Genomic DNA, 26,609 nt, shown 5'->3' with positions numbered 1-26,609 from the left:
AGTCCTTTTGTCAGTTTACTGTTAGGAACACTCCTGCTGGTTTAGGGATTGGGAGCACGTAGATCAGTTTAGGTTTAGGAGCACTTCTGTTTCCAGTCCTGGTCCCTATGTCATCCGGTATCCAGTAAGTCCTGTCGGCTACTCGAACCCAGGAGCTCAACTCTTGGGGGGCTTAGTAGCTAAGTACAGGTGAAGCTGTTGGACCAGTCCAGTGTGCTCCAGTCCCGTGTTCCGGTCCTGTGTCCTCCAGTCCGGGGGACCAGTCCAGGGTGTTCCAGTCTGGTGTGCTCCAGTCCAGTGTGTTCCGGTCCGGTGTGTGTTCCAGTCCTGTGTCCTCCAGTCCGGGGGATTCCAGTCCATGTGTTCCGGTTCGCTGGGCAGTGCCTGCAGTCCCTGCCGGTGTGCTTACCCAGTGTTGGTTGGTGGGTTTTGCCTGCTGCTGTCGCTCCTCGTCAGCAGCCCAAGGGCTCACGTTTGCTCCAGAGCCCGGCCCCGCGGGCTCTGAACCTGAGAACCTGACAATAGCAAACTTAAAACATCTATATTCTAACCCATCTGAAAAAAAATTGCACAGTCCCTTTCTAATCCAATACAAGATTTGTGCACCGCACTAATGCCAGCAAAAGGTTCAAGGTGGCTCACATCTTAAGAGACTCACACGCAAAAAAAAATAAAAAATATGAAAAATTACATTAAAAAATCAGCAGGAAAAGGAAGTATAAAAATCCTAAAATGTATCAAACAATAAAGTTTTTCAACTTCCTTCGCAGTTGTGTATAATTTACTTCAAATTGAACGTATGAAGGAAGTTTATTCCACATAGGCTAGGAGGAGTGGCCTAGTTGTTAGGGTGGTGGACTTAGTTCCTCAGTTACCCAGGACCAGAGTTCGATTCCCACTTTAGGCACAGGCAGCTCCTTGTGACTCTGGGCAAGTCACTTAACCCTCCATTGCCCCATGTAAGCCGCATTGAGCCTGCCATGAGTGGGAAAGCACGGAGTACAAATGTAACAAAAATAAATAGTAACAGTTTGGAAAGGGAACAAAGCATCAAACTGACATTTCAAGTGTACGTCATTAAATGCTGCCTATTTCAATAAATGGCTCTCTCGTACTCAAGAAAGAAGTGCTGCCATACAATACATGAAAAATCAAATAAACCGAAAATGATACACGCTTTCAAAGGAGACCAATGAAGTCTCTTCACATATTCAGAAATACTTTCATATTTTTTTCATGCAAAAAAATAATCTCACCACTGTGTTTTTTGTATCACTTGCAATTTGTACAAAAATTTAGCATTCAATCCAACATAAAGAGAATTACAATAGTCCAAATTGGACAACACCAACATTTCAACTAATACTGCAAAGTGAGATTCGCAAAAATAGTGTCTGACCATCCTTTTCAGATGCCGCTCAACTCCCTTCCCTCTCATCAACAGCGACCTTTGCTTTAAACGCCCAAATAACGGGAAAAGAATTACAGCAAACGATAAAAGGTCTTAAACATTATTCCGCCCCACAGAGTGATGGCTTTTCTGAGGAGTTTTATAAGTGTCTGCAAACACAACTTGTTGGCCCTCTACTCGATTATTATAATATGATGGTAACAGAGGGGCAGTTTCCAGTCCATGAAAATACTGCCTTTATAACATTATTCCCCAAACCTCAAAAACCTCGAGAACTGGCAGCTTCTTATCTCATTAATGTAGATATCAATCTCCTGTCAAAAATTTTGGGTTTGGGTGGTATGCTGTTGGTTATTGATTTACTAGCATTATGTGATGAACTACAGTGGGGGAAATAAGTATTTGATCCCTTGCTGATTTTGAAAGTTTGCCCACTGACAAAGACATGAACAGCCCATAATTGAAGGGTAGGTTATTGGTAACAGTGAGAGATAGCACATCACAAATTAAATCCGGAAAATCACATTGTGGAAAGTATATGAATTTATTTGCATTCTGCAGAGGGAAATAAGTATTTAATCCCTCTGGCAAACAAGACCTAATACTTGGTGGCAAAACCCTTGTTGGCAAGCACAGCGGTCAGACGTCTTCTGTAGTTGATGATGAGGTTTGCACACATGTCAGGAGGAATTTTGGTCCACTCCTCTTTGCAGATCATCTCTAAATCATTAAGAGTTCTGGGCTGTCGCTTGGCAACTCGCAGCTTCAGCTCCCTCCATAAGTTTTCAATGGGATTAAGGTCTGGTGACTGGCTAGGCCACTCCATGACCCTAATGTGCTTCTTCCTGAGCCACTCCTTTGTTGCCTTGGCTGTATGTTTTGGGTCATTGTCATGCTGGAAGACCCAGCCACGACCCATTTTTAAGGCCCTGGCGGAGGGAAGGAGGTTGTCACTCAGAATTGTACGGTACATGGCCCCATCCATTCTCCCATTGATGCAGTGAAGTAGTCCTGTGCCCTTAGCAGAGAAACACCCCCAAAACATAACATTTCCACCTCCATGCTTGACAGTGGGGACGGTGTTCTTTGGGTCATAGGCAGCATTTCTCTTCCTCCAAACACGGCGAGTTGAGTTCATGCCAAAGAGCTCAATTTTTGTCTCATCTGACCACAGCACCTTCTCCCAATCACTCTCGGCATCATCCAGGTGTTCACTGGCAAACTTCAGACGGGCCGTCACATGTGCCTTCCGGAGCAGGGGGACCTTGCGGGCACTGCAGGATTGCAATCCGTTATGTCGTAATGTGTTACCAATGGTTTTCGTGGTGACAGTGGTCCCAGCTGCCTTGAGATCATTGACAAGTTCCCCCCTTGTAGTTGTAGGCTGATTTCTAACCTTCCTCATGATCAAGGATACCCCACGAGGTGAGATTTTGCGTGGAGCCCCAGATCTTTGTCGATTGACAGTCATTTTGTACTTCTTCCATTTTCTTACTATGGCACCAACAGTTGTCTCCTTCTCGCCCAGCGTCTTAATGATGGTTTTGTAGCCCATTCCAGCCTTGTGCAGGTGTATGATCTTGTCCCTGACATCCTTAGACAGCTCCTTGCTCTTGGCCATTTTGTAGAGGTTAGAGTCTGACTGATTCACTGAGTCTGTGGACAGGTGTCTTTCATACAGGTGACCATTGCCGACAGCTGTCTGTCATGCAGGTAACGAGTTGATTTGGAGCATCTACCTGGTCTGTAGGGGCCAGATCTCTTACTGGTTGGTGGGGGATCAAATACTTATTTCCCTCTGCAGAATGCAAATAAATTCATATACTTTCCACAATGTGATTTTCCGGATTTAATTTGTGATGTGCTATCTCTCACTGTTACCAATAACCTACCCTTCAATTATGGGCTGCTCATGTCTTTGTCAGTGGGCAAACTTACAAAATCAGCAAGGGATCAAATACTTATTTCCCCCACTGTATATGGCTTTCAATTTGTCTTTGGATTTATCCTCTCCTTTGTCCCTGTATTGGATTTAAATAATAAAAATGACTGAAACATGGGGAAGGGAAAGGGAAGTTCAGGGAGAGAGAAGAGTAGATGAGGAGTGCAAGAAGGAAGAGAGGAAGGAGCAGGGAAAGTAGAGTGCAAGGTTGGAAGGCAGGGGAAGAAAAATGAGAAGGAAAGTTCATGGGTGAATGGCAGGCAAGAGAGGGATTGGCAAAGGAGATGGAGTGGGACAAAGAGTGAAGGTAGAGGGAAAGAAACTTGCATGCCCACAGTCACACACACACAATGCCAACATGTACCTATCTCAAGTGTATGAGAGAAAATGAGAGGATGATGAGAGGGAAGAGATAGGAAGAAAGGTGGGTGGCAGAAAAGTGTGGGGAGAGCAGGAGAGAGACTGGCATAGGATAAAGAGGGTAAAGACTTCATGAAGACAGGAGGAGCAGAGTGAGTGCAGGACACATGAAAAAAAGCCTACAGCTCCTACATATCCATCTCCCCCCCCCCCACCCCAAATCTCCTCCCGAATACATATGCCCCCCATGCATACATTCACACACTCCCAACATACTTATCCCCACGCATGGGCCTACTCACATATCCATCCTCCCACACACCTGATTGTTTTTGGGAACCTATGCACTTGACATCCTTAATTTTGGCTACTAGGGGAATTTCAAAAGTACTCTGCCCACACACCTGGATCTTTTCTTAGTTAATATTTCCTTTTTCTCCTCTATTTTATGAGAATTGGAACTCTTAATTGTAGTGGACTTGAACTGAATAATTTTTGGTTATTTTCATTGCTTAATACTAGGTTTCCTATTATAGCATTGTGCTTATTTGAATCAGATTCTCAACCCTCAACCTCCCCTTTCGCTCTCAGCTTGCCCATGTCCCCCCTCTTATCATCCCTCTCAGCACCCTGGCCCATCCTAGCCCCATAACATTCCACCTCTTCCCTCTCTCCTAATCTCAATCGTCCATTTAACTTTCTGACCTCAGTGAGAAGACTGAGTCCAAATCATTCAACCCAGCAGTACAAGAGAGGTACAATGTGGCAAATAAGGACACAGCTCCCTGTCCCTATGGATGCTGCACCTCCGTTCTTCCTCTCCCTGCATTGGACTTACTGTCTGATCGTCAATGAGGAAGTGCAAAAGGAAGGTCTGCTAAACTGACAGTGATCAGATATGCTCTTTGCTTTTGCCGATCTCTGCACTGCTAACTTGCTACTCAGCATGGCACCTCCATAAATACTGATGTTCTAAGAGACCCAACAGCAGATCCAAGAGGTAAAAAGGAAGGCAGACAGCTCAGGAGTATTCTTAAAGATAGCAAGCACTTGGGCTTGTAAGCTGGTATACTTTGTAAAAATAAGAAGGTAAGCACTCAAATATACCTGTCCATACCCAACTACAGCAACTGCTACCCATATAATAGGAGAATGGAACCCTGGTATATCTGCCTTTGATTCAGGCCAGGTTTTACCAGCCCTTTGGCTTTAGCTGCATGACACAAGGTTCCCCCTGGCAGAGTTTACCTTTGGAAAACTGGGGGTACCCTGTGCACTGCATGTGTATTTTGCTCTCTATGCCCGAGCCTCACTCCTTACTGGCACAGCTAAAAGTGTAGCATATACTTAGCTACATACACTAGATTTTAACCATGTAAAATCTATATATATAAAAGGCAACCCCAACGTTCTGAAGCCTCCACGGAAGTTGAGGCGCCCGAGATATCCGGTGTGCCCTGGAGTGTCTGCACCGCCCTCGCGTCAAAACGTCATGAAGTCGAGGGCGGAGCTATTGACACTCGAGGGCCGAAACGGCCCACAGCGAACAAGGCAAGTAGCTTCGAGGGACGGAGGGAGGGGGCCCCTTGCTAGCGCCCGTTTCATTCTGCTCAGAAACGGGCATTTTTTCCCTAGTGTTTTGATAATTGTCATCAAAGTAGAGAAAATCAAACGAAAGAAAAAGGCAGCAACATGTTCTAATACTGGTCTATATTAACCTGGTCAAGTCACATTTGCAGCCTAGTAGCAGGCAACAATTTATTTTGCCGCTATAGCTGCTGATGCTCCCATTTCCTCCAAGAACTATACACAGCATCTCCTGCTCATTCTTTTCTGTGAAATCTTTGATTTTACATTTTTATTTATGTGCTGCCTCAGGCAGGTTTTGAACTGGATAATGCATTCAAAATGCAATTTCATTTAATGTTTTTGTCAGTCAGGGAGAAATGTTCATCTCCGATGTCTCTGTAGCTTGCTCAGCACAAGAGGAAATGTATCTTTCCCTGGAGCTGCATCTCATGCAGAGTCTGGCTTTTTGGGGTTTCCAGTTCGGTTTTTGAGCATAGATTTCTATTAGTAGACTGCATTTTTTTTTCCAAATATTTTATTAATTTTCAAAGAATACAAATAACAGGAAAACAATGATGGAAAAACATAGGAAGCAAGAAACACAACAGGTGGGAAAGGAAAAAAAAAGAGAAAGGAAAGAAGAGAAAACAGGAGGGGAAAGCATCCAGGTGTTTAACAAATAAGTCCTTTGTACTGGTTTAAGGTGTGGCCTGAATAGTTTGGAGGTAGTTGTCCAAAATAGACCAAATTTTTTTCTTAGATACTATCATCCGACTTTTCGCAGCCATGGCGAGCTCAAACTTCTGATGCTGCAGGACTGTATTCCACCAGAAATGACTGCATTTTGTGAGGGTCGGTCTGTGTTCTACGTATGTAATCAAGTTGAGGGCTTCTGCTAGTGTGTAATTCCTGTATAGGGATCAGCAGTAGTCCAGCTTCTTCTGTTTCCCAATAGTAGGAATACTTAGTCTTCCAAGACCAGGTGGAATATTTACAGTGCTGTCTTTTTATAGGTAGGGATGTTGCTGTGTCAGTACTGGGAGTTAGTGCTGTTTTGGTATGGCAGATTTGCTAGACTGGCACTGCCCATGTTTTCTGCAGGATTTTGTTCTATATGGATCTCAAGAGAAAAGTTAGATACTAGCAGAACTTGATTTCTGAATCACATTCTCACTGCTTACACCTCCTTGAGAACATTTTTAATAGTGGTACTTGACCAAGAGGAGCATAATTGAACGGGGCGCCCAAGTTTTCCTGAGGACGTCCTCGCAGGACGTCCCCGCGAAGGGCAGGGGAAACCCGCATTATCGAAACAAGATGGGCGTCCACCTTTCATTTCGATAACACAGTCGGGAACGCCCAAATCTCAATATTTAGGTCAACCTTAGTTATGGTCGTTCCCGATTTTCGGCAATAATGTTTTTGGTACATCGGAGGATGAGGCGATAGGTGGGAAAAAAACCCAATAAGAGTATTTTCAATTGTTCAGCGCTGCGTGCGTCTGGTAGCGCTACATAAATGCTAATAGTAGTAGTAGTAGTAGTATATTGTAATGATGGGATGTATCTCACTGTGGCAAGAAAAATAATCTTTTTTGAGAAATTCAGACAATGTGTTTCTAGGCATTTAAACTAGAAGGTGATGGTGTCATATGGAAGCATGTCACTTCAAATAGTCACCTCCAGCAATAAAAAAGATGAGACAGTAGAGAAAACAACAATTTAAACAATAATCTTTGCAATTCACTACTTAGCAACACAGTAGAAAGGGAGACTAAACAAAGAAATGTAGCAAGAAAGCAATGACCACAAACCTGTGCAGTCTAAACAATAAAGTTAATGATCTGCAAGCCCTGATGTTAGAGGCAGATTTAGATATTGTTGCAATCACAGAGACATAGCTCAATGACTCCCATGAATGGCATACACACATACCAGGCTATAATCTATTTACACAGGACAGAGATGATCAAAAAGGTGGAGCAGCAGCTTTAAATATGACAAGCAATATTAAAGCGACTGAAATGCAGGGAGCCTGGGGAAAGGAAGAAGCAATATGGGTCATCTTGAAAAGAGTAGATTGGATGTCTATCCACATGAATGTTTACAGACCTCCGACACAATCAGAAGAGCTACAGATATCCAAAGGTTGGAGAATGTAGATGTCTTTCAAAGTGCTCTGCTCAGATAAACGGTGACAGAACCCATGAGGGAAGGAACAACGCTGGATCTGGTGCTCACAAAGAGGAAAAAGTATGTCTAATATCCAAGTGGATGCCCATCTGAGAAGTAGTGATCCTCAAACAATTTGGTTTGATATGCAAGGTTTACATATTATACACAGGTACTTGGGGCAATAGTCAGATTTCAGCGCTCCCTCTACCCTGTGTGGAGGCCCGGCAGCAGGTGGGGGGAGCTGGAGTGATGCCAGACCCAGGGGTGAGAAGAGGGGAGAGCCGGTGCTATGTCATACCTGGGTGCAGAGAGGGAGGGAGGAGGGAGTGAAGTTGCAATCTCAGGCAGCCCCTACCACTGGGCAGCCCTGGGTATTTTTCCAGGTTCACTGAATGGTAGCTAAGCCCCTGCACTATATGTAATCTACTTCAGTTTCAGAAATTTCAACAAGCTGAAGTTAGGACCCAAAGTAGTGAACTAGATTAGAAACTGGTCGACAGATATCAGTGGGCGACGGTTAATGGAGGAAGGAAAGGTGAGTAGTGGAGTGCCTCAAGGATCAGTGTTTGGGCCAATTCTATTCAATATATTTGTGAGCAACATTGCTGACGGGTTAAAAGGTAAAGTTTGCCTCTTTGCAGATAATAAGAAGATTTGCAACAGGGTGGACACCCCGAAGGGAGTGGATAACATGAAAGATGACCTGCAAAACTTAGAATAATGGTCTAATGATTGGCAGTTAAAATTTAATGCAGAGAAGTGCAGAGTGATGTACTTGGGGAGTAGAAATCCAAGGGAGCCATATGTGCTAGGAGGTGAGAGGCTGATATGCAGAAACAGGGAGAGGGACCTTGGGGTGATAGTGTCTGAGGATCTAATAGTGAGAAACAATGTGACAAGGTGGTGGCCATAGCCATAAATATGCTAGGCTGCATAAGGAGAGATATAACCAGCAGAAGAAAGGAGATGTTGATGCCCCTGTACAAGTCATTGATGTGGACCTACTTGGAGTATTGTGTTCCGTTTTGGAGGCTGTATCTTGCTAAGGATGTAAAAAGACTTGAAACAGTTCAGGGGAAGATGACAAAAATAGTATGGCACTTGCGCCAAAAGATGTATGAGAAGAGACTGGAAGACCCCTATCCTACAGGAAAGGAAAGATAGGTGAGATAGGATATAGACATTTAAATACTTGAAAGATATTAATATACAAACAAATCTTTTTCCAGAGACAGAGAAACATAAAACCAGAGGACATGAACTGAGGTTTTGGTGTGAGGTGAGGGAGGTGGTGGAGACAAAAGTAGTGGCAGAATTCAAAAAGGCTTGGAATGAACACAGAAAATCTCTAATTAGAAAATGGATGGTATAAAAAACAAAAATTTTTTTAATGAGTTCATGTATGTTGTGTTGAGTGATGCTTAGACAGCAACTTCAGCTTTGAAGAACTAAGGCCAAGGCCAGGGTTGGGCAGACCTCTACGGTCTGTGTCCTGTATATGGCAAGACAGATTAGGATGGACTGGAGAGCATAGGAGCTGACTCTGAGGGTGCTTGAGCACCCCCAATATTGAGAAAATTCCTTGTATGTGTCCAGGGAGGGGTTATTTCCACTGGACTTGGCAACCCCAATAATTTTGAAAAGTTGGCTCCTATGCTGGAAAGGGCTTCAATGGCAACTCCAGTAGTTGGAACTTAAGGACAATGCCGGGAGGATTTCTATAATCTGTGTCTCAGAAGCAGCAAAGAAAGACCAGGATCAAGTATTTTATACCAAATTCATTATTGGTTTAATCATGAATTGATATGAATGTGACTGATAGGCAAACTGGATGGACCATTCAGGTCTTTATCTGCTGTCATCTACTATGTTACTATATGTTAGTATGAGAGAGTCTGGCAAAATTTTTCTACTATTATTTATTCAAATTCTGGTACTGCAGATCTGAAACTACTCTTTGTGGTGTACACAAGAATGATTCAAAATATAAACAGAATACATAACAAAAATGCCCTCATCTCCAAAGCAACTCTAAAAACAAACAAACAACCCAGACTCAAACTGAGAATCTACCCAGGCCCCAAATACCAAACCAATTCCACAATCAAACCATTCAACCCCCTTTCCAAGTGAAAAGGCACCACAACAGGCTCAGGACAACTGAACCACAAGAACTCAGTCTAACATTCAACGGTAGGGGAGGCTTAGCAAACCAACTCTGAATCAGACACAGCTTCTCCCTCTCCTCATCCACTGCAATAGGATCCGCCTTAGAAATATAGACCAAGACCAATCATCATCTGCATAAATATACAACAAACCTGCTGCATGCATCTGATGACATAACAATACTAAATATTAGGGATAGGCAATGATAAAAAAATTTTAAGAGCACGATTAATTGCGCTTAATCATGGCATGCATTTTGGCCATTTCTCTCGCCCTTTCCTACTTGGCTCTCTCCTGTTGAACGCAATCATCTGTATCTCTCTCAACCTCTCTGTTTCTTTCTCTCATGCCCTCCTCCCCAGCCTTCACCCAGTTTCTCTCATGCCCCCGATTTTTTTTTTTTTAACAGTCCCTCCCCCCGCATTTACCTCAACAGCACGGCTCAGGCTCTGGATTTTCTCTTCTTTCTCGGCATGCCTCAAAGTCCTTCTTTTTCCCCTGCATAGCTGGGCTCTGCAGATACTTGAGCCAAGCTGTGCAGGAAGTTGGGGAAGTCTAGCGAGACTTAAAACTATGAGACTTCCTCATCTTCCTGCACAGTGTGGCTCAAGTATCTACAGAGCCTGGCCATGCAGAGGAAGAAAGAGGACTTTGAGGCAGTGCCAAAGAAGGAGAAAATCTGGAGCAAGAGCCCTGCAGTTGAGGTAAATGCGGGAAGAAGGGGGCAAGTCTGCGTTAAAAAAAAAAAAAAAAAAGCGGCCGGCATTAAAAAGCCGGTTCAAACCCCACTGCTGCTCCTTGTGATCTTGGGCAAGTCACTTAACCCTCCATTGCCTCAGCTACAAACTTAGATTGTGAGCCCTCCTGGGACACAGAAATATCCAGTGTACCTGAATGTAACTCACCTTGAGCTACTACTGAAAAAGATGTGCGCAAAATCTAAATAAATAAATAAATAAATAACACGTTAAAATATTAATGCATTAATAGCCTTAACATATTAATTGCCCACCCCTACTAAATATACATTTAAAAAGATACGGTGACAACTCAAAGCCTTGGGCAACACCCCACCTGGGACAAGGATACCACATGAACTCTCCGAGTCCTACCGATTATAGAAATAGCTAAACCAAGACTACAGCCTGTGACACCTCCCCCACCCTCCAATCTGACAAAACTTGCAACAACAAAGCATGACACCAAGCATCACAGCAACAACATAACATTCAATCTTTGCTTACACCCTAATAAAATGCTTTATTGTGGATTGTGTTGACATAGTATGCTACATTACAATATATTGTTTGAACATTTTTACTGTTGTAATTGCCTGTTACCTATCTTTGACTTATTCTTGCTGTACACTGCCTTGAGTGAATTCCTTCAAAAAGGCAGTAAATAAATCCTAATAAATAAATAAAATTATCCAACCAACGATGGATGTCAAACACTGCCAAGAACGCAGCTTCAGGCCAATGTAAGTGCCAAAACCCCACCTACTTAGTGTCCAGAATGCCCATATTATCCAAATAAGGTACTTTCTCAATAAGCTTACCTAGAAAAGGGAAAACTGGAAATCAGTCTAAAGTTTTCCATTCTTCCAGGATTCAACATGGGCTTTTCAAGGATGGAATCAAGCAAACCTTGCAAAATACTAGGGAAATTCCCCTCATTCAAGGATTCAAACTGCTTTTACACATGAAAAAACTTTATAAAACACCCCCATTGTTGGGGGAGGGGAAGGAATGTTTAAATATGTAGTCTCTTTCACCTCACCTTTTAACTATCTCATATTTAACCCAGAACAGGAAAATACCTGCTGTACCTGAATGTAACTCAATCTGAGCTAACAATGAGAAAAAAAAAACGGCACAAGTTAAATCCAATCCATGCCAGCTGTTTGGCCTTCCTTATTCAGATAACACAGAACAGGAATGATAAAAAGCAAGGGGAGGTGTCCTAGCTCTGGCTATGGGGATGCTAAAAATCTTTAATTGCTTTCTCTCAGCAACTACTTAAAATCTGTTTAACTGCTCTGCTAGAAAAGGGGATGGGTACAGTTAGTCCTGTTGTGCCTGAATGCCCCCTGTGACTCTCAGGCCACAGCCCGCCCCCCCAATGCTCAAAAGTAAATGCAGGCACTAGAGGTCACTAGCACCATATTAGCACCCATATTTACTTGTGCAGAATGTTCAGGGGCATGGAACGCGGGAAGAAGTGCCCAGGCAGACGAACAATGAAAATAGCATGCTAATGTAGTCAAGCTCATGTTATTGAGGTCATTTTGTATTCCTCTCCAAAGCTCAGAAAACAGCACCAAAAACTGCCTTACCACTACAAAAAATGACACCAGGTCAGAGCAGGCGTTAGACTGTCGGAAGAGAGGATTTCTCATAATTCTTATGCTTCTCTCAGGAATCTTTCTGCAAAATCTAATCTGCAAATGAATCTTTTCCGGAGATGGGAAGGCGGTAGAACGAGAGGACACGAAATGAGATTGAAGGGGGGCAGACTCAGGAAAGATGTCAGAAAGTATTTTTTCACAGAGAGGGTGGTGGACGCTTGGAATGCCCTCCCGCGGGAGGTGGTGGAGATGAAAACGGTAACGGAATTCAAACATGCGTGGGATATGCATAAAGGAATCCTGTGCAGAAGGAATGGATCCTCAGAAGCTTAGCTGAAATTGGGTGGTGGAGCAGGTGGGGGGGGGGAAGAGGGGTTGGTGGCTGGGAGGCTAGGATAGGGGAGGGCAGACTTATACGGTCTGTACCAGAGCCGGTGATGGGAGGTGGGACTGGTGGTTGGGAGGCGGGAAATACTGCTGGGCAGACTTATACGGTCTGTGCCCTGAAAAAGACAGGTACAAATTCAAGGTAAGGTACAAATTCAAGGTAAGGTATACACATATGAGTTTATCTTGGGCAGACTGAATGGACCATGCAGGTCTTTTTCTGCCGTCATCTACTATGTTACTATCTGCCTGTTTTGATTGCTTTTGGAAGCAGAAGGAAGCCCGTGGAAGACCTTAAGCGCTGGTTGTGAGAAACAGCAGACCCAAGCGAAAGCACACATTGGTGTCTGTTTCCTGGGTCTAAATTTAAAGTGTCCATGAGAATAAAAAAAAAATTAAAAACGCCCAAAGTGAAAATACACATTGGTGTCTGTTTCCTGCATGTAAATATAAACCATGCAAGCTAAAAAAGAAAAAAAAATTTAACACACTTATATTTAAGTCATACAAAACAAACGCCAAAGAGTGCTTCATGTTCGGGTTTTACCGGGCGCATGTACGCAGAAGCTGAGATTCCGAGCTTACTGCAGAACTCTTCTGCGCACGCGCAAAGCACAATCCTCCCGCTGAACTCCCTAATGCTCAACATTATGAGCGCGCCTATATCTGCATCTCAATAGTGTTCAGCATTAGGGCATCGTTCTGTGCTCTTCCAGCGGTATTTTTACGGCGCTATTCGGAACAGCGCCGGAATTTTGAGCATCGGAACCTCAGAAATGCATGAAGCTCAAGTGTATCTCCAAGATCAAAGCCTCAATAAAGCTTTTAGAAGCTGACGTTTGGTTGCTCTGGCACCGAGGAGTAAATCAAATGCAACCTTTTTTGGTTCAGCTGGTGAGCCTCTTCCTTCTGTTCTTGTACAATCCCCACAACCCCAAAATAATAACAAATGAGAGCATACTGTACACGTGGGGATACTTTGATGACAAGTGGCAAAATGGTGTCTATTTTAGAAAAGCAATGTTTTACAATAGGCCTTACAACCAGCCCCAGCAGTGTGCAAATGCTGACAGACATCGTCACACCTGTTCTGACACGGGGGTAAAGATGTACACACGCTGTTTAAAAAAAAATGAACACGCACCACAATTGCACCTCCGCTCTGTCCAAAGTATGCATAACCTTATCAACAAGCCAAAGAATTTTGAAAAAGGCTTTGTCCACATGTAAAACTGCTTTTACACATGAAAAAAAACTTTATAAAACACCCCCATTGTTGGGGGAGGGGGAAGGAATGTTTAAATATTTCCAAGTATTGTTTTCCAGCTTCACCCTCCCCATGAAAGCAGGTGGATTCTTGTACCTGCAGCGGGAAAGACCAACTTCCAGTTGCCATGTAAGTCTGGTAAATTGTGAGAAACTTGCTCTCACAATGTTATTAATTCTGGATTCAACTGCAGATCCTGTTAGTAACAAAAGATGGCATTTAAGATTCTTTTCTATTTCTAATCAATCTTAGAATGTTAATATATTGAGCCTCATTTCTGGAATAAAGGTGAGCATCTTTTATTTTCGTTATGTGCCCTACTTTTAAATGTTTCCTTCCCCGGGTCTACACTGTGACTTAAGGACCTATACATGTATACCCCAGAGGAGAGGTGGGATGGGGAAATACTACAGAGTCAAACACTGTTTTTCACTGCAAGGCCCAGGCCCAGGAGCCACTGGCAGATCCCACTGACCGCTGACAGTAAGCATGGCTCCCTGACTCTCTTCCTCCATACACACTCCTCCTCCCCCACCACCTTGTACTGAGGCTTGGTGCTGGCACTGCCTCAATAACAGTTGTTCTGTTGTCTACTTGCACCATACAGCTCCTTGTAAATTTGATCATGTTGGAGTAGAGGAATAGCCTAATGGTTAGTGCTGCAGGCTGAGAACCAGGAGAGCCTGGTTCAAATCCCACCGCAGTTCCTTGTGCTCTTGGAGAAGTCTCTTAACCCTACATTGCCTCAGGTACCAACTTAGATTGCAAGCCAGTCTTTATCAATCTTTCCATCGCTATTATCCCATGGTCACCGCCACATAAAACTATGTGACCCCCTAGAGGTGCAGAATGATGCACCTATGGAGAGGCCAAGCAGGTCACAACTCCAAACATGGGTTTAATGACCCCATTTGGGGTATCAACCCAGTTTGGGAAGCTCTGTTGTAAGCCCTCCAGGGACAGAGAAATACCTAGTGTACCTAAATGTAATTGACCTTGAGTTACTACTGTAAAAGGTGTGACCTAAATCTAAATCTTCCTGAGAAACAATTTTTGTTCATGCTAGTTTGGTGGAAGTATAATCACTGTGTTTTGAAAGACTGTCTGTGAATTTAGAAAAGCGCCCTGATATCACGGGAGATTAGGATTGAGCTGAAGAATCCCTGAAGCATTATGACCAAGTTGACTGTTATGAACTGTCTAAGTTCCTGTTAGTAAAAGCAAGTTGAATTTTCTACAATCGAGACTGCTGGTTTTTCTTCAGGTGTGAGTGCCCAGAGAGAGAGAGAGAGAGAGAGAGAGAGAGAGTAACTTTCAGCCTACTGGAACAAATCGGGACCCAGCCTACGCACAGATTGTGTGCTCCTGCCTGTGGGAGCAATATGTGAGTGGCAGAGAAGAAAGAAATGTGTTAGTGTGACCCCGGTGCCTGGGAAGTTGAGCGAGTGCCCCCCCCCCCCCGGGTGAGGAGTTGAGTTGGAGCGAGTGTGTGCCTGAAGTTACACATACAAGGTGGGCAGTGCACTTTCCCATGCATACATGCTGGCCAGTTCTCAAAGAGTCTTTTCACCCCACTCACAGTGCTTCACTATGAAATATGTAGATGCAAGAAAAGAAGCAAGAGGAGTCAAAATTAGCTGTAAAGGAGGTGCAAAAGAAAATACTTACTCAGCAGAGGCACAAATCCAGAGCACAGGACCACTGGCAGCCCTCCCTGCACAGGAAACTCGCTTGGTGAATGCTTGCTTTGAATTTCTGGTCACGATGAGCTGTTCCTGTGTTTCCAGGTCTTTGATCACAGGATAGTAGTCTATAAACAAACAAAATCAAAGCTGAACCTCCCATTGTCTTCAAACTGGTTGCTAAGGTGGAGGGCAGTGACATTACTTCCCCATGTTAGCCCCACAGGAGGCAGAGAAAACTGGTACAACCTGCCAGAGAATGATTATATTTCACATTCTGAGAAAATGAAGAATTCCAAGCCTCTGTTAAACCAACCCCTCCTTGCAGAAAGGTAACTTCTGATACTCTGTAATCCCTGAAGGGTAAAGCAGCAGAACACCTGCAGACTGCAAAAAGGATACTTGTCTAAAGGGAGAGGGAGGGGGAAGGGAAAGGGAGGCTGTGCTGGAGGAGGGTTAGCAAACTATTAAGACACTAGTTCTCTCTGATTTACAAATAAGGGAGCTGGCAAGTTGTCCACTGGAGTGTGAAGTTATAGCAAAAACTGGAATCTAAGATCATCACCCAGGCTTGGCCAAGTTCAGTCCTTGAGGGCTGCATAGAGGCCAGATTTTCAGGGCATCCCTAATGAGAGATTTACATTCAGTGAAGGTAGTATGCACAGTTTATTTTTCATGCTTATTTATTAGGAATATTCTGAAAATCTGGCCTGGATTGCACTGATTTTGGCTAAATCTGAACCATACAGGGTAGCAACTGAGGTGTTTCTGTAGATACCAGGGACTCCTGTAGCAAAGCAAATGAACGGATACAGGGAACTCTTGTTATTCCCAGATCTGTTCTGGGGCAGCCCCAGATGTCAGTTTTTCAGGATCTTTACAATAAATTCCATGCAATGGAGGCAGCACATGTAAATGTATCTCATAAATCTTCACTGCAGCCAGGGCCGTGCTGACCCGGTAAGCGGGGTAAGCACGGCAGGAGGGCGCCTCACCTTCAAGGGTGCCGCCGCCGGCCGAGTCAGTGTTGGGTTTTATAAAATTAAAAAATATAACCCTCTCTCGCGTTGGCGCCTATATGCGCATGCACTGCTGGCTCTGGCTGCTGCCTTCCCATGCGCTGCTGCGCTCGTTCGTCTGTTTAGGCTTAGTTAGCACCACCCCAGCGTGACACCCGGCGTGACGTCATCGCGCCTGGAGCCTCGCAGGCAGTACGACTCCGAAGGATAGGTGTTGCTGACGCCACGTTGGAGATGGAGTAGTGCTGTGAGAGGAGAGAGGAGGAGAGCCGGCGCCGCTGCTTGGAGGATCATTGGATGATCAGCTGCTGCTGCTGCCCGCTCCCGCAGTGCTCCGCAAGTCCAAGTCCGCATTAATTTTGGTTTTTGAGAGAGAGTCAGACTTGTGGACACATCATTGGTTAGGAAGGACGGTTTCGCCTTGTTAACTTTTCAATACTGTAATGGCTGGCTGGCTGGCCTACACTTAACTTATCGATAAAGAAAGTTACATTTGAGGCTGCAGGTTGGGTGGGGGAACTGGAACCAACCAGGCCAGCTGCTGGGGAAGAAAAGAAAGACAAGGCAAGGAGGAAATTTCTGTGGGGGGGGGGGGGGGGGGAGAGAGCAGAACAAGCTAGAATCAGAGACAGGGCCGTGCTGGAGGAACGAAGGAGGGGAGAGTAAGGGCAGGAAAGGAAAATAAGAGCTGATGATGGAACAGTTTTGTATAGTACTACTGTTTAACATTTCTAAAGTGCTACTAGGGTTACGCAGCCCTGTACAAGTTAACAAAGAAGGACAGTCCCTGCTCAAAGGAGCTTACAATCTAAAGGACAAGAATGCAGTCAATCAAATTGGGGCAATCTGGGTTTCCAATGGTTAGGTGCCGAAAGTGACATTGAAGAGGTGGGCTTTAAGCAAAGATTTGAAGATGGGGAGGGATACATCCTGTGTAGTGTTATTATTTAGTGTTTAAGATGGATGATTGTGCCAAACCGGGGGGGGGGGGGGGGGCAACTGATAGTCTGCATGGGGGGCACCAGAGACCCTTGGCACAGTCCTGACTGCAGCTATCCTAACCTGATTGGCTGGGGGTCACCAGGATAGGTTTGGGAAACCCTGGTTTAACAGTAATCCCAGTCATCATATTTAGGTTGATGCAGATATCTAATGGGTTGAGAACCAGGAGAAGCCAAAGTTCAAATCCTATTTCTCCCACTGCAACTACTGGTCATTTTATCTCCCACTGCCAGAGGTACCACAAGCTCACTGGGGTAGGCACTTATGGTACATGAATTCTAACAATGCTATACACTACCTGTTATGAGAAAATTTTGTAAAGTCAAATTAAAATACATAAATACAGTGGGGGAAATAAGTATTTGATCCCTTGCTGATTTTGTAAGTTTGCCCACTGACAAAGACATGAGCAGCCCATAATTGAAGGGTAGGTTATTGGTAACAGTGAGAGATAGCACATCACAAATTAAATCCGGAAAATCACATTGTGGAAAGTATATGAATTTATTTGCATTCTGCAGAGGGAAATAAGTATTTGATCCCCCACCAACCAGTAAGAGATCTGGCCCCTACAGACCAGGTAGATGCTCCAAATCAACTCGTTACCTGCATGACAGACAGCTGTCGGCAATGGTCACCTGTATGAAAGACACCTGTCCACAGACTCAGTGAATCAGTCAGACTCTAACTTCTACAAAATGGCCAAGAGCAAGGAGCTGTCTAAGGATGTCAGGGACAAGATCGTACACCTGCACAAGGCTGGAATGGGCTACAAAACCATCAGTAAGACGCTGGGCGAGAAGGAGACAACTGTTGGTGCCATAGTAAGAAAATGGAAGAAGTACAAAATGACTGTCAATCGACAAAGATCTGGGGCTCCACGCAAAATCTCACCTCGTGGGGTATCCTTGATCATGAGGAAGGTTAGAAATCAGCCTACAACTACAAGGGGGGAACTTGTCAATGATCTCAAGGCAGCTGGGACCACTGTCACCACGAAAACCATTGGTAACACATTACGACATAACGGATTGCAATCCTGCAGTGCCCGCAAGGTCCCCCTGCTCCGGAAGGCACATGTGACGGCCCGTCTGAAGTTTGCCAGTGAACACCTGGATGATGCCGAGAGTGATTGGGAGAAGGTGCTGTGGTCAGATGAGACAAAAATTGAGCTCTTTGGCATGAACTCAACTCGCCGTGTTTGGAGGAAGAGAAATGCTGCCTATGACCCAAAGAACACCGTCCCCACTGTCAAGCATGGAGGTGGAAATGTTATGTTTTGGGGGTGTTTCTCTGCTAAGGGCACAGGACTACTTCACCGCATCAATGGGAGAATGGATGGGGCCATGTACCGTACAATTCTGAGTGACAACCTCCTTCCCTCCGCCAGGGCCTTAAAAATGGGTCGTGGCTGGGTCTTCCAGCACGACAATGACCCAAAACATACAGCCAAGGCAACAAAGGAGTGGCTCAGGAAGAAGCACATTAGGGTCATGGAGTGGCCTAGCCAGTCACCAGACCTTAATCCCATTGAAAACTTATGGAGGGAGCTGAAGCTGCGAGTTGCCAAGCGACAGCCCAGAACTCTTAATGATTTAGAGATGATCTGCAAAGAGGAGTGGACCAAAATTCCTCCTGACATGTGTGCAAACCTCATCATCAACTACAGAAGACGTCTGACCGCTGTGCTTGCCAACAAGGGTTTTGCCACCAAGTATTAGGTCTTGTTTGCCAGAGGGATTAAATACTTATTTCCCTCTGCAGAATGCAAATAAATTCATATACTTTCCACAATGTGATTTTCCGGATTTAATTAGTGATGTGCTATCTCTCACTGTTACCAATAACCTACCCTTCAATTATGGGCTGCTCATGTCTTTGTCAGTGGGCAAACTTACAAAATCAGCAAGGGATCAAATACTTATTTCCCCCACTGTATGTCTATTTATGTATCAATTGATTTATATATTAGGGCTGCCACCTAGTTAATCACAATTAACTCTGCAAGTAATACATCAATTAACCAAAATTTTTAAAAAAATGAATCATGTTGCAGGGTCTCCTGTCTCCTCCAAATATCTCTTCTGCTCTCTTCCACTCCAACGCCTGTCCTCGGAAAGTCTGGCAACTTTCCCCCCCATTCGCAATTCAACATCATTCCCCCATACACCAGTCTACCTTAAAGGTGGTCTTCTATTGGTCCCTGGCAGCTGCAGCACTGCACATACGCTGCTTGTGACGTGTTCCAAAGCTTTCGCTCTGACCTGTCCCCCTCCCATGCAGAAACAGGAAGTGATGTCAGAGAAGGAGAGACAGACCAAAGGGAAAGCTTCAGAGGGAGGGAGATTATCAGTTCTTTAGGGAATGGAAAGAGAATGGGATTTGATATACCACCTTTCTGTGGTTACAATTAAAGTGGTTTAAATATTATATAGAGATACCTATTTTGTACCTGGGGCAATGGAGGGTTAAGTGACTTGTTTACAGCCACAAGGAGCTGCAGTGGTGGGTAAATAAATAAAAATACTTTTGACTACATGATTGAAAAATGTAAAATGCAATATATATATGTATATTTTTTAAAATGTTTTTTATATGTAGTTAGTTTAAGTTTTTTTTTTATTTAGTTTCATTGTTAATCTTCAACATGATCAGGAACAGCAAGCAAATAAGGAAATAAATAATCAATAGATTCACATCAAATTGCCTTTACTCCACATCAAAGGAAACACGTGGCAATAGCTACAAACAAAAGGTAAAAAGAAACAAAAAAACAAATCAGGAATTATAGGAAGACTCCAATATATTACGCAACCCAGAAGAAAATTATTATTATTCTAAGATGTAGATGGTACATTAACCTTCTCTTTAAGAAAAGTCACTAAACAAATATATATCGCATATTATCCAGACTGATCAGACATTTATAGGGAAACTAAGCAAAATGTGGCTGCAACTCCAAGACACAAGGTTTCATAGCTAGGGGAGCTTTCATTCACATCAGAGTCTGCCTGGCCACATCTGGGGAAACATTTATTTTCTGACCACACAAAAAAAAACATTATGGCAGTTATTTTACAAGGGCTATTCAAGTTTGAGATGTGCATAAACCAGCACTTAATTACCCGACATAAAAGTCTAACCCCCCTGTTTACTAAAGCTTAGCTCGAGTTTATCTGCAGCAGGGTCCATTTTATTCCTGCTAAAGCTGAGCTTTAGTAAACAACCCCCTAAATCCCAATTTTACAAAGCTGGGATGTGCACATCTCAAACCTAAGTGCCTGTAAAAGGCAAGGGGATGTGGCCTGGGCATATTTTGGGTGGGAGTAAACATCTGTCCTAAAAGACTGATGTCAGGATTTATGCCTGCTACCATACACATTTAGGTTTTGGCAACCTGCTCTCATTGAGTAGCACTCTACTGAAGGGATTTACAGGATGTTGTCCCCTTAATCCCCCAGTGGTTTCTATCAAAAGAATAGCCATACTGGGATAGACCAATGGTCCATCTAGCCCAGTATCCTGTTTGCAATGGTGACCAATCCAGGTCACAAGTACCTGGTAGAAACCCAAACAGTAGCAACATTCCATGCTACCAATCCCAGGGTAAGCAGTGGCTTCCCCCATGTCCACCTCAATAGCAGACTATGGACTTTTCTTCTAGAACTTCTCCAACCCTTTTTTAAACCCAGATATACTAACCGCTGTTACCACATCCTCCGGCAACGAGTTCCAGAGCTTAATTATTTGAATGAAAAAATATTTCCTCCTATTTGTTTTAAAAGTATTTCCATGTAATTTCATTTAGTGTCCTCTTGTCTTTGTACTTTTTAAAAAGAATGAAAAATCAATTCCGTTCTACACCACTCAGGATTCTGTAGACCTCAGTTATATCTCCCTTCAACCATCTCTTTTCCAAGCTGAAGAGCCCTAACCTCTTTAGCCTTTCCTAATATGAGAAAAGACCCATCCCCTTTATTATTTTGGTCACTCTTCTCTGAACCTTTTCTAATTCCACTGTATTTTTTTTTTTTTTTTTTAGATATGGTGACCAGAACTGAACGCAATACTCAAGGTCCATTTGAGATTACCTATAAAATGAGAGGAACCTGTTCAGTCAACACAAATCAGTTTTTTTTCTTACTATAAGCTCAACAATGAGGAAATCATTTTAAGGGTCTCATTACCTCATACAATTTGACCCTTCAGAAAGCAAATAGCGAGCGAGTATCAGGTTTGGTGGAATACTCACTGTTGTGAAGGTTGATTTTCCTGCAATATGTGGTGTGTTATGAAGTTTTCAATACAACATTCTGAAGACCATTGTAAAACTGATTGCATTCCCTGTTGCTGTCTCTCTACCACAAAGTTTAGAATCTGTGGGGTCGATATTAAGCCTGTCGCAGTAAGCATTTTTTTTTAAACACCAGCTGCTGCAAGTAAAAAAAAGCTGCAAATATTCAGCAGATACTGGCTGGCGCCAAATATCTAGGAATCAGCACTGACCAGTGATGCTATCTAGTTAGTGGCTTTATTCAGACCGAAGCTGCAGAGAGACACAGCTGGGCCAGGGGCAGGACTGCCGACCATCCGGCTCCCTTCCCCCTGGACCGTGCCCCCATATTCAGGCTGCCACCCCTGCCCAACCCCTTACTTTCCTGTGTCTGACTGCTCCTCCCTCGGTTTGTCGTCTCCTGTTGCTGTGTGCCAGGGCAAGGGTGATTGCATTAATGCAATAACCTGGGTTATCATGTTAATACAATCATCCGGGTCCCAGCACACAGAAGCAGGAAGGCAGGAAGAAGCTTGCCCACGCCGGCCCCCACTTGGAGGCCAGGCTCTCGGTGGCCATGATTCAGATTGCCTGCTTAATAGCTAACTTGATAATGTCAGGAAAGCCCATTTGCTGTCCTAACTTTATCCAGTAGTAATAGTAGTAGCAGCTCAGAGCTGGACTTAAAACCCAGTAAGGGCAATTCTATAAAGGATGCCCAAATATAGAAAAGGTACACTTATGTGCAAGAATGTCATCACACACTGACATTTACGTGCATGAAAACAAAATTGGCACACTAGTCACAAAGGCCTAGGTTCAGTAAATGACACTCAAAAATCGGCGCTCAATACTTTTCTATAATGGGCACTCAAAGATGAAAGCCGATTTTGGTGCTCAAATTTGGGCGTCAGAACTTATGGCTAATGAAACCAGGTATAATTCTTGGCTTCCAATTTAGGTGCACATCCTAGGTATTCTATAACACAGTGTACAAATTTTAGGAATGTCCCTGACCTGCCCATGCTCCACCCATGGCCACACCCCATTTTGGGTTGTGCGCTATAGCATTTGGGCGCACATTGTTATAGAATAGCACATAGCAAGACGTGCGCGTAATTCCAAATTAGTGTTGTTTAGTGCCAATTAGCACCCAATTAGCATTAACTGAATTGTGAACCAATTTAGTTGGGCGCATATCTTAAATTAGCACCCAAATTTCGGCGCCATATATAGAATCCAGGGGATAGAGTGTGTGATTCTCCCCCTCTCGCATAAGGCTGGAGGGAGGAGGATTTTCTGGGGGTCACTAAGGAGACAGAGCTGGTATTGACAGCCTGGTGAGAGAATCAGAGTAAAGAACAGCACATGAGGGCAGGGCCAAGTAGTAATAATTGCATAGAGAAAATTCTGGTCTTTGGTAGCCCACCCCTGAGACTTGTAGCACTGAGAGAGAAGTCCTGGGTATCAAGGCAGGAGAAGTTTGAAGTGTGTGGTGATTGGAAGCCTCTGCTACACGGCAGCTGGTGCCTGCAAAGAGTCCCTGAACTAGAAACAAGAAGGAGTGCTTGGGGGACAATACACCCCAGGTAGAAGTGGAAGCGAGTGTGCCTCACTTCTGGCAGGACTTTCATTGTACTTGTGAATAACCCCTGGTTCCAGGATAGGACAGAGTAGTAACTAAAGAGATTATGTGGAAATAATTGTGGCCTGAGAGTTTAAGCAAGATTACCAAGTACTTTGCTCTGGTTTGCAAATAGAGGAGATTTCAAGATAGAACTGAACTGTGAGTCTGAATGCCCCAATATCATGTGGAGAATATTTTTTTGCGCCATGCTGAGAATCTAAGAAAAACACCCTGAATTGTACACACCAAGCTGACTGCTTATGAACTATTTTTCAAGTTACTGTTAGTAAAGCAAGTTGAAGTTCAATACTAAGACTTTTGAGTGAAACTGCCCAGAGAAAGAGTACTCTCAGCCTACCGGATTTATTCTGGCCTTGGCCTGCTCCCAGCTCAAGTGATCCAGCCAGTAAGAGCAGTGTGTGTGCAGAAGTATCATTTGTGACACCCCAATCCCATGTGAACTAAGCAAGACCCCGGGCAAAGCTGAGATGTGCGGGAGGTGTGCCCAGGGTTACACATGTAACAGCAAGTGAGCTATACCAGTGGGCGGAGCATAGACACGTCAAGGGCATTATACCAAGCAAAGTGCACACCTTATAGAGTAATATCAGATGTGCGCATTGAAAGGCACCAGCCGATGCCTGCCTGGCGTAAGCTTTCACAACTGAGTTTCAGCATGCCAAAGAAGCTCTGCGCTACTATCCTATAATGGGGTTAGGCACACTTTAACACCATTAAAGAATTGGAACTAAGAGCTAGATTCTATAATGTACGCCTACATTTAGGCATGCATATAGAATAAGCCTAAATTTCCATGCAGTTTATAGAATACACCAAGCATCCGTTGACGCAACTAAATTTAGTCGTGGCCATTTACGCCATTTTTACTTGGTGCAAATGCGGATGTCTAAATTACGCACAGGGTGGTTGTATTTATTCTATAATAATGCACACAGATTTTAGAAATGCTCATGACCTGCCCATTCCACTCCCCCTTTTCAACTCTGTAGCTTAGAATTTAGGCGCACCATGTTATAGAATACGCTTAGACAGTTGTGCGCATAAATTCTAATTATTGCCAATTAGTGTCAATAATTGCTTAATTGGCAATTATAAGCACTGATTGGCTTAACTAATTAAGTTGTGTGCATAAATACAGAATATGACTGTATTTGCAAACGCAACTTTAGTCACACTATATAGAATCTGGGGGTAAGTAAGCGTGTATCTTTGTTGTACTCACATTTACTGCCCTCAATGAGTCTCTCTTTTTATTTTTATTTATAAATGTACAAGTCCGTACACTTGTTTAGGATTAAAGACAGATACAACGATAATCTATAATCTAACTAAAAAAAACACATTCAAAATCTGACAAAGAAAACAAACATAATATCAGTCTCTTTATAAAGAAAGGCCTTCATATACCGGGAGCATGGAGGCCACACAAACTAAAGGAAAAGATTATATAAATTTATATATTTGTGTGTAGCAAACTAATTGAAGACATTTAGCTCAGGGCATTAGAAGAAAAAAGGGAGAGGCCAGCTATGGAAGATGAAACAGGCTTATCAGTCAGACAAAAAAAAAAGACAACAGAGTCACAGAACATTGAGTTCAGAGAGATGACATTAAGAATATCCAGATACTACTACCAGTGGGAGATTTCTGAGGTCTGCAGTTTGAATAAAACTAGAGCCCAGAAGTTTCTAGGTTTTGTTTTCTGAAGTTATTTAAGACTGGAGGTCAGAGGCCCAGGAGCTATAAAACAGAGAGGGAGAGCATAAACCAGCAACCTCAAGGGGCTCCAAGCAGGAATCTTGGCAATACTTTTTTGAGAGAAAACCTATTCTGGGTTTCTTGCTCTTGCACAAGTAAAGCAGATTGCTGAGTTTTGTAGAGAAGTGCAAATATATTCAGGGGTAGGGACAGGCTCCATTTAATGTATGTCTGCTATTAAAAAGGTTCTGCACCCGGCAGAAGAATGTTTCCTAAAGTGAATTGGATGACCGATTAGGCTGATTTAGGTATCAAAAGGAATGTCCATAAAGCTCTGATATTAGGGTGTCACAGCTCCAGCCTTGACTCACACCCCAGTTCACCTTCTGGTGCTGTGGGGGCATCGGGCCGGGTCTTCTGTTGCTCCTGCCTTGCTCCTTGGGTCCTGTGACGTTCCAGTGGCACCATGCCTGTGGCATCTCCCACTCCAGGACGCTCTTGCTTGCTTCGGGGTCAGCAGATGCAGCTCTCCTAGGGTGCGCGTTGAAGACCTGCCCTTAAAAGGGGCAACACACAGGAGTTCCGGGGACGCCTGCTCAGAACCACTTCTACCCTCTGGGATATTTGAGGGTGGGTCCTGCTTCCCACAGATGCCTTCGCAACGAGGTATTCTTGCTGTGTGTCTTCGTGTTCCTGGCTAGTCATGCTGTGTTCTTGCTCCAGTCTTGCTCCTGCTTCTGTTTCTGATCCGGAACAGAAGCAGGATTAGGATCAAGCTTCAAGCCCTGCCTTGTCTCCAGGTTCCTGCCCAGATCCAAGCTTTACCTTGTCTCCGAGTTCCTGCCAAGCTCCGTCCCTGCCTTGTCTCCATGTTCCGGCCTAGCTCCTGCCCTGTCTTGCCTTATTCTTGCTTCTTTCTGGCCTTGCTTTGTCCTCAGTGCCATGTCTTAGTCTAGTCTATCTTGCTTGTTGCCTTGTCCAATCCCGTCTGGATTCAGTTATTTATTTTATTTTCAAAAATTTATATATCGCTTTAAACTCAAAGCGGGTTACAATAAAAACATACACAATATCAGAGTTAAACATCAAACAATGACAAACAAAATAAAATTTCATTAATACATCATTGACTTCTGAAAAGACCTGTCAACACAAACTAATCCCTATCCATCCATATACACTTCTACAAAACAAAAAGTCTTCGATAATTGTTTAAATTTCTGAAAATCTGTAGAAATCAAACAAAATAAAACATGGAAAAGAAAATAAGATGATACCTTTTTTATTGGACATAACTTAATACATTTCTTGATTAGCTTTCGAAGGTTGCCCTTCTTCGTCAGATCGGAAATAAGCAAATGTGCTAGCTGACAGTGTATATAAGGGCAACCTTCGAAAGCTAATCAAGAAATGTATTAAGTTATGTCCAATAAAAAAGGTATCATCTTATTTCTTTTCCATGTTTTATTTTGTTTGATTTCTATTGATAACCTTAAGTGGACTAACACGGCTACCACACTCCTCTACTGAAAATCTGTACAAAGTCTTAAATAACCTGGCAGACTGTATACTGTGGAATCTTACTGAATCAAAGTCAAGATCTTATACTGCATATGAAATCTCATCGGCAACCAGTGTAAACATTTCAAAGTATAAAAAAC

General features: G+C 43.6%; 1 protein-coding gene across 8 annotated transcripts in view; it reads right to left on the bottom strand.

Annotated features, from left to right (window-relative positions):
* Positions 1–26,609, bottom strand: part of SGMS2 (sphingomyelin synthase 2) — a 186,406-nt gene that overhangs the window by 38,711 nt on the left and 121,086 nt on the right. For 7 of the 8 annotated variants that reach the window (XM_030190784.1, XM_030190785.1, XM_030190781.1 and 4 more), the window contains one exon: positions 15,295–15,436. The exons of the other annotated variant lie outside the window; for it this stretch is intronic. The gene's annotated coding sequence lies outside the window, so the exon portion shown is untranslated. The remainder of the gene's footprint in view (positions 1–15,294; positions 15,437–26,609) is intronic. 8 annotated transcript variants of the gene reach the window in all.

Source organism: Microcaecilia unicolor, chromosome 2 (genome assembly GCF_901765095.1).
Source record: "Microcaecilia unicolor chromosome 2, aMicUni1.1, whole genome shotgun sequence".
In the NCBI taxonomy this organism is placed as follows: Eukaryota; Metazoa; Chordata; class Amphibia; order Gymnophiona; family Siphonopidae; genus Microcaecilia; species Microcaecilia unicolor.
Note: the sequence above shows the minus strand (reverse complement) of the source record. Positions and strands in the feature narration are given on the sequence as shown.